The sequence below is a fragment of the Syngnathus acus genome, chromosome 15 (assembly GCF_901709675.1).
Source record: "Syngnathus acus chromosome 15, fSynAcu1.2, whole genome shotgun sequence".
NCBI lineage: Eukaryota > Metazoa > Chordata > Actinopteri > Syngnathiformes > Syngnathidae > Syngnathus > Syngnathus acus.
Window position 1 is genome coordinate 13,945,452 of NC_051100.1, and position 9,009 is coordinate 13,954,460.

General features: G+C 42.7%; 1 long non-coding RNA gene across 3 annotated transcripts; it reads left to right on the forward strand.

Moving 5' to 3' along the window:
* The first annotated feature begins 418 nt into the window (after positions 1 to 418).
* Positions 419 to 2,866, forward strand: LOC119134960. Of its 3 annotated transcripts, none has more exons than XR_005100430.1 (5): positions 419 to 564; positions 1,803 to 1,993; positions 2,207 to 2,275; positions 2,378 to 2,467; positions 2,591 to 2,866. It is a non-coding gene; the product is annotated as an uncharacterized LOC119134960 (long non-coding RNA). The 3 variants fall into 3 exon arrangements; XR_005100429.1 differs by having other exon boundaries at positions 2,636 to 2,865; XR_005100431.1 differs by having other exon boundaries at positions 2,649 to 2,865.
* Positions 2,867 to 9,009: the final 6,143 nt, after the last annotated feature.

A 9,009-nucleotide genomic window follows, 5' to 3' on the forward strand; every position in this document is an offset into this window, starting at 1 on the left:
AATAATGTACAGAAGTTGTGATGCTTTGTTTTAAAAAAACCAACTGTGGTCATTTCTGTAACCTGATATTAGGGCTATGGAATAACCTAAAATAGACGACAAATTTAAAATATAAAAACAGCTGTAAATTGTATAAATAATGTACGGAATTTTAAACAACTATTATTAATTTTGACCATACGTCTACTTGTAGATTGCCTGACCATGTGGGGGATTGAATTAAATACATTAGATAGTGTACGCCCAGAAAATAGCACATCAAGTGGAGCAAAATAAAATAATTACTTTATTATTATTATTTATTTTATTAATTCTTTTTATTTTTATTTTATGTAAGTAAAATAAAATATCAACTTGCACGCATGTTTTACCTTCCCCCACTAGGGGGCAGAAACTCGAGTTTTGGGTTAAAAGTAATCGCTTTTATTTCCGGTAATGGTTCGTCCGGTAATAATTTTAAAATCCAGGAAGGAAGAAGCGCCGAGAGGGTCCGTTCTTCAAGTTGTGAAAGAAAAAGAACAAACCAACTTACTTTTCTGTAAGACAAAGAAGGGCTGCATTTAGGTACGTAGTAATTTTGAACGGAGCGTGCTCTGTATGTTTCAAGAATGTGTGGTTTGTTTGTTTGTATGTTTGTTGGGGGGTGGTTTGGTAAAGGTAACATCCTTTACTTTTTAAACGTGGTTAAAACTTATTCATCTTACGTTTTTAATGTAAGGCCTTTTTTTGTTGCTTGAAATGTAGACCCATATAAACTACTTTTGCTAGTAGTTGGAGTGAGCGTGTTATTCCGGGGTGGGGGGGTTATTTGCAGGGTACAAAAAAGTTACAAAACCATCCACTCCGGATGAGCTTTGGGATGATGGCACGGCAAAGATGTAATTTCCTTTTTTTACCCATGGATTTGTGATTCCAGATTTAGCCGAAGGAGTGGCACGTGAAAAAGTAGGTGTTTAGCTTCCGATGTCATTAAAATGTGCACCTAACTTTGTTTTGCGCTCAACAGGCCTTGGAACTCTAAGGCAAATCACTTCAAAAGTTAAAATTGTGTTGTGTCATATTATTAACAGCGGTTAATGGGTGAATTGTCAAATCAGACATCTTCTTTTCCTCTTTCCCCTTTTCAGACTCCAAGCCTGGAGATAAAAGGAGCATCTGTATAAAAAACTGACCAGACTCCACAAGGTACAGATTGATTTTTGATTTATTCTTGATTGTAGAAGTAATCACAACTGCCTTGCGTTATCTTTGGAAATTGATATGTTTTTGGTGGTTTGAATATACTTACCTATGCTTCGCTACTGTCGCGCATATGCAAAAAGTGTATGTTGTAATTGCAATCTTCAATATGGAACTTGCATTTATGACGTCATTCATTGCCTTGACTTTCACACTCCGGAAACCATGGTGGATGTCAAAGTGCAAAATAAAACCCAGGTTTACCCTGTACATTTTCATCATTTGGACAACAATTTGTAGAGCAAGCAATTTTATCAGTACTATTTTAAAATAACGTGATTGGATATGTACAACAACCAAATTAATTTGCACCACATTCAATGGCACAAACAGAATGCCACCATTTCTTTTTCCAAACAGGGGAAAGTTTATCATTGGAAAATGGTTCAGTTGAATCTTGCAGCTAACATTTGCTTCATTCGTCAACAGCTAGGAAGTGAGTGTGAAACGCCCATGACAGGGAAATGTAAGAGGTTTTTTTTGTATGCATTAGTCATTTAAAAAGAGGTCATAGCTGCAGTAATTTAAGTGAGTATTTTATTTCTATTTCTCTTTATTCTCAGAGCTTCTGAAGGTCATCGTGGAGCCCCCTCTGGCAATCCCTGGGCTGAGGAGCCTCAACTCTCGTTCAGAATGTGACGCGGAGAGTGGACGGTGCCCATGACTGATCTAGAGACCTTTGACATGATGTCCAAGTAAATAAATGACAAACAGGATGCAAGACTGAATGACAGAATGATTAAGCTTAGAATTGGTTAATCAAAATTTTGGATTTCCACACACACACTCTTGATAGCTTACAAATGGACCTGTAGGGTTCTGTTTGGTTTAATTGCTGTACTGTCAAAGTTACTGACTTTTCAGTTACTTTTTTGCTTGATTTACAAGAAAAAAAAGTCCTCAATTCAATTTTGTCTATTCTTAATTCCACTCTTCTGAGACACTGTTCATAATTCCTTGTATACAGATTGCAAAGCAGTCTTGTGTTAGGAGGCCGCTGATTTGAAGACCTGCATGTTTCCAAGACCATGGACCGGTATGATTAGTTTGACATCTGTACTGTAGATTAAAAAAAGTCAACAGTGAAGGCTTACGATGTGGTGGCTGCGCTCAATGTTAAAAAAAAATTCTGTTGTAGACTCTACACAAATGACAATGACAACGTTCAATATGCGTGCTTGTGTGACTCGTGCAGAAAGCCCTCAGGAAGGCTGCTCTGATAGCGCTGGTCTGTTCGTTCCTGTGCGATTGCTTCATGTTCGAAAGGTGCGACTGACATGAGATGAATCAAGGAAAACTATTTTACAGGTCGTCGTGTTTTTGTTTTCCCATATTCATATTTCTTTTACAGACTAATCCCAAGGTCTACAATGGGTGGTGCCTGATGTACATCGAGTTCATCTTTGTAGAAGCTGTTGGCGACACGCACAGAGGCCACGGATGTTGAAACAAGGACCTCAATGGTTTTAAAATTAAAACGGGCTCCAGCGCTGAGTAGCAAAGGGGGCTATCAAAAGCCCACAAGAGAGTGATGTTTATATTGTTGTGTTTCGCCGAGCTCGTTGTTTTGTTTGATATGTCCTACATAAAATATGTATATATTTATATTGTAACGTAGTAGTTCTGTTCTATGAAATAGCCCCCATTTTTTAATACTGTATGTATAGTTTTACATTTTTAAACATGATTTAAAAACATTGCACATTTATATTTGTGATGGTTGGATAATGTTTGAAAAAAATTATTTATTTAGGTTCAATTATCATTTTGGTTAATTTTAACATCAAAAGGTGTATTTATATATCTGCAGGTAACATAAGTATGACTTACTGAAACCTATTTCTGTATTCTGAATATTGCTCCAGCGCTGAGTAGCAAAGGGGGCTATCCAAAGCCCACAAGAGAGTGATGTTTATATTGTTGTGTTTCGCCGAGCTGGTTGTTTTGTTTGATATGTCCTACATAAAATATGTATATATTTATATTGTAACGTAGTAGTTTTGTTCTATTAAATAGCCCCCATTTTTTAATACTGTATGTATAGTTTTACATTTTTAAACATGATTTAAAAACATTGCACATTTATATTTGTGATGGTTGGATAATGTTTGAAAAAAATTATTTATTTAGGTTCAATTATCATTTTGGTTAATTTTAACATCAAAAGGTGTATTTATATCTGCAGGTAACATAAGTATGACTTACTGAAACCTATTTCTGTATTAAAAAATGTAAATTTTCACACCCTGGACCATCACTAATCATTTTCACAACATCCTGGAACACAAAGGAAAGGATCACCGGTTAAATGTGTTGAAGAGAACCTCAATGTTGAATAGACGTCAAGATGTTCAAATGATCACTAGCTATTAGCGCGATTAGCTATTAGCCAACATTCGAACGTCTACTCAATAAACGTCTAAAAAAAAAACTTTCACATATAGACGTCTACAGCATAGATGTCTATATTTGTTACACTTTTAGACGACTTATAGATGTGTTCTAGCCGAGATGTCTGGTTAGCATATAGATGTCTATTAGACGTCAAAATGCTCGCACGGTAGATAATAAATCAAGTCTAAATAATGAATCAATTTTATATTTTTTAAAATGCTACAATTATTTTTCATTTTCAATTACGCGGACTACCTGCAATACCGCCACGGACCAGTAGAGGTCCGCGGCCCACCGGTTGACAATACCTGCGCGAATTGATACGCTTGCCAAGCAGGCAGCCAAAAGAGCCACTGTAGATGTTGAGATCAGACGCAGGGTGGCAGAAATAAGGAGTACAGTCAACGCTAAAGGAATGCAAAAGTGGCCAAATTTGGGATGGTGGGAGTACAGGCCGCACCCAGTTCATCCAACTTAAATCCTTCCGTTCCCAATCCTCCCCTGTCTCCACTGGTGTCCCCCAGGGCTCTGTCCTGGGTCCCCTCTTTTTCATCACTTACCTCCTCCCTCTCGGTCTTATTTTCCGTAAATTCAATGTCGTCTTTCACTGCTTCGCGGATGACACCCAGCTCTATCTGTCCACCAAACCCAACTCCACCCTCCCTCCCTCTTCCCTGACTCATTGCTTCTCCGAACTACAAAACTGGTTCACCTCCAACTTTCTCAAACTTAACAGTGATAAAACGGAAATCCTTTTAGTTGGTTCTAAATCCACTCTATCAAAAGTTGACAGTTTCTCCCTCCCCATTGACAGCTCCTTAGTTTCCCCCTCTCCCCAGGTTAAGAGTCAGGGTCTCATCCTCAATGGCACTCTCTCCTTCTCCCTCAACACCACTACCCGCAATGCTTACTTTCATCTCCGCAATATCAATCGCCTCCGCCCCTCTTTCACGCCCCACTCCACCTCTATTCTTGTTCACAGCCTCGTCACCTCCTGTCTCGATTATTGTAACTCTCTCCTTTTCGGTCTCCCCTAGAAATCTATCCATAAGCTCCAACTGGTCCAGAATTAAGCTGCTCGAATCATTTCCCGAACCCCCTCCTTCCATCACATCACCCCCGTCCTACAGAACTTGCATTGGCTTCCGATTCAATACCGCATTATTTTCAAAATCTTCCTTCATAACCTTGCCCCTCCATACCTGTCTCAACTCCTCCACACAGCTACCTCCACCCGCTCCCTCAGATCCTCATCTTCCATCCACCTCACTGTCCCCTATGCCCGGCTCACCACCATAGGGAGCAGAGCTTTCAGCTGCTCTGCTCCCAAACTTTGGAACACACTTCCACCTGACATCAGCAATATTGACTCCCTCCCACAGTTTAAAGCCACTCTCAAGACCCACCTATTCAGGACAGCATTTCAACTCTAGTGCCTTACTGTTGTTGTTTTTAACATGTTTTTCACAATCTTCTTTACTGAATGCTATTGTTTTAATTTGTTTTTAACTTTTTAACTTTTGTAAAGTGACCTTGAGTGACCTGAAAGGCGCTTCTAAATTAAATATATTATTATTATTATTACAGGACGCCATCTCCATAACATGTTGCCAGGGGATGATCCACTGCGATCGGCGGTACTTGGGCACTTGCCCAGGTGCTGAAATGGGTGGCATCTCTTGCGTCCGTAGCCACGGGGGAGTGGGGCTTGCACCCCCACCCCTTTAAATTTCTCCCGCAACAGAACGTCGACGAAATCATACTAGAAACCCGCTCCGGGGAAGTACTCCCGACACCAAAATATGGCGCTGTATGAAGGAGGTGGGGGCAAAGCCCTCGAGACCCCCGCAGCCCGGTAAACCCCGAAGCAAGTGGGTTGGTATGGGCGCGGCCTCGTGTTGCAGTGGTGCAGAGGTGTCACTCACCCGATCGCGAAACCCTCGGTTGAACCTGAGGCGTTCGGACCGGGTGGCCGCCTGGAACGTACTCTCACTCCAGGATGACTTCCGCGTGCCCGCCTTGTTGGCGGAGCTCGCTCGGCTGGGCATCGTGGTGGCTGCATTCTCTGAAGTGCGGCGGCCGGGCTCTGGCGAGATCAGGGCAGGTGGATACACCTACCACTGGTCTGGTCGACCCGACGGTCAGCACAAGGAGGGTGTGGCCATTGCAGTGGCCGACCGGGTGGCTTCGCAGATAAAGGAGGTCACGTCGGTCTCGGAGCGTATTATGCGGCTACGTTGGGCGTAGTATCGTTTGTCGCGGTGTACACTCCCACCGGGACGAATGAGCTGTCTGCGAAAGAAGACTTCTACGCAGAACTCAGTTCGGTTGTGGACGCTGTTCCTGGGAGGGACACGCTGATTGTTCTTGGGGACTTCAATGCTGTCGCTGGTACCTGCAGGGATGGCTACGAGGCATGTGTCGGTCCTCACGGCTGTTAGGGTTGATAGATTAGTTTGATCCTATGATTATGTTGGAATGTAACCTGTAATAATTAACCTAGCTAGTCCTGTCTTAACAAAAGTAGTAGAACAAATTGCTAAGATCTTTTGAACTGATTGACCAGCTGCAGAGGAAGCAATCAAAGTTGTTCTGTTTACACAACGTCGTAAAAGACCCCCTGCTATGCTTTGACCAGCAGGCCAGGGGCTTCAACCCCATCCTGTCCACTCTCACCCCCACTCTCACCCCCACCCTGTTTCTCTCAATAAAAATGTTCTTGCAGGAGGCCTGAGTCAGACCTCATTCGATCATCGCTGTATGCACAGCGACGAATGACTCTCCACTTGCAAGTGCTTAAAAAGGGCATACTGTCTCCAGTGTGGTTCTTACAAAAATAAGTTAGAGTGAGCACCACTCTAACAACGGCTCTGGAAATTTCCCCAATGGGGAACGTGACACCAACTCCACCATGATGCTTGACTTTGCCAGGAGTCGTGGTTTGAGGGTTGTTGGATCATGGTTCCAGAGGCCGGATTCGTGGCGTTGGACCTGGTATTCAAATACTGGCCTGGTCAGGAAGGAGATTGACCAGGTACTTGTGGGCGGTCGCTGGACCCTGCTGCAGAACTGCAGGGTGTTCCGGAGTGCACAGTTCTCCAACACCGACCACAGACTTCATGTGGCAGCGCTGAAACTACGCCTTCGAGCTCCGAGGAGAGCGGCGCCCGGCCGGATTCGGCTGGACGTCGGTCGACTGCAGGAGCCTGGCGTGGCGGACGTGTATGCCGGGAACTTGGCTGGGAGGCTTGGTGGGCTGGGCGCAGCGGGGGACCAGCAGGCACTGTGGGAGGGCTTCAGCGACGCGGTTCTGCCGACTGCCAGCGATAGCATTCCAGAGATCCCTAGGAATCGTCGGAGTGCCCTCTCCCAGGAGATGGTGGACATAATCGACGAGTGCCGCAAGGCAAGACTCGATGGCAGAACCGGTTGCTATAGGGAACTGAGGCGAGAAGCCATTCGAGCTGCTGGTCGGGACCATGAGGGGCGGGTTCGGGATCTCTGTGTGGCGGTCGAGGGTCACTTGGGTAAAAGTGACGCTCGCCCGGCTTACGAGGCGATTCGAGAAAATTTTAAAAGCGTGTTCCTTGAGAGGCTTACACAATTGGTTAGTGCGGCTAAACAAACATGTTTACTCGACCCGCTTCCAGCCAAACTACTTAAAGAATTATTTCAAATTTTAGGACCGTCCGTCTTAAATATAATCAATCTGTCTGTCTCCTCTGGGATAGTGCCAACAGCCTTTAAAACCGCTATCATTAAACCGTTACTTAAGCGACCGAATCTTGACCCGGACTGTCTCAGTAATTATAGGCCAGTTTCAAACCTCCCATTCATAGCAAAACTTATTGAAAAAGTAGTAGCGCAGCAGCTTATTGATTACATGGTCGCCAATAATCGATATGAATCTTTTCAGTCTGGTTTTAGAGCGAATCATTCCACTGAGACAGCACTTGCTAAAGTGACTAATGATCTCCTCATAGCTATGGATTCAAACACTTCATTGGTATTTTTACTATTCGATCTTAGTGCTGCCTTCGACACTGTAGACTTCGATATTTTATTAGAGCGTCTTAAAAGTTGTGTTGGTATTTCAGGGTCAGCACTAGGCTGGTTCTATTCCTATCTATCAGACAGGACGCACCGAGTGGTCCATGGCAATATGTCCTCTGAGCTCTATAATGTTACGTGTGGTGTCCCACAGGGATCGGTACTCGGACCAATTCTATTTAATATTTATATGATTCCGCTTGGGGATATAATACGTAAATATAATATTAGTTTTCATTGTTACGCGGATGACACCCAATTATATATGCCGTTATCGATGACAGATCCGCGGGACTGTTGTAATCTTGAGGCGTGCCTTGCGGAGATCAAGCAATGGATGTCTCTCAACTTCCTTCGTCTTAACCCAGATAAAACTGAGTTGTTGCTGATTGGTCCAACTCGTTATCAACACTTATTTAAGGAAACCACTATAACTATAGATAACCGTACTATCACTCAGAGCGATACTGTAACTAATCTCGGGGTAATATTTGACCAAACGCTCTCCTTTCAAAAGCACATTAAGAATATAACCAGAATTGCGTTTTTTCACCTTCGTAATATTGCTAAGATTCGTCCGATCCTCTCGACCAGTGAAGTGGAAACTATTATACATGCGTTCATCATGTCGCGCCTGGACTACTGTAATTAGGGGTGTAAATCGCGGGTTTTGTCACGATACGATATCATATCGATACAAAGAACCACGATACGATATTTGCCGATATCTTAAAGCCTGCTGTGATTCATTCACGATACATCACGATATAGTGCTCCACGATCGATATTTTTATTTTTTAAATAAAAAATATAGAACAATATCCTGATTTATAACAATTCATACGCAAAATCAACAAGGTACTGCAAACTCTTTATTTAGGAAATTACAAGAGTATTGTAGTATACAAAGTGCTTATTTTAACACTGAACTTTATCAAATTCCTATATTTTTTCTCATATAAGTAAAGAAAAATGAATATTCTTTCTTTTTTTGTAATACCATTAACTTTAAAGTGCATTACTGAACTATTTATTTACAATAATTTTCGATGTGTATCGATGAATCGTTACACCCCTAACTGTAATGCATTATTCTCTGCAGACCTAACGATTAATCTGTAGAGTTGGCAGGACTGACAGCACAGGCAGTGGGTGTTGTGGCCATCAGCTGAGCTCTGGCGGGACCACAAGCAGCATAACTGACCACAACATCGCTGTAGCGTCAAAAAGCCGTCCGCCCCCTCACCCACAACATTCATATTCACGCCTCACTCCCACACCACAGCAGTTATTTTGTCCTGCATCACACTCACTATACCACAACAC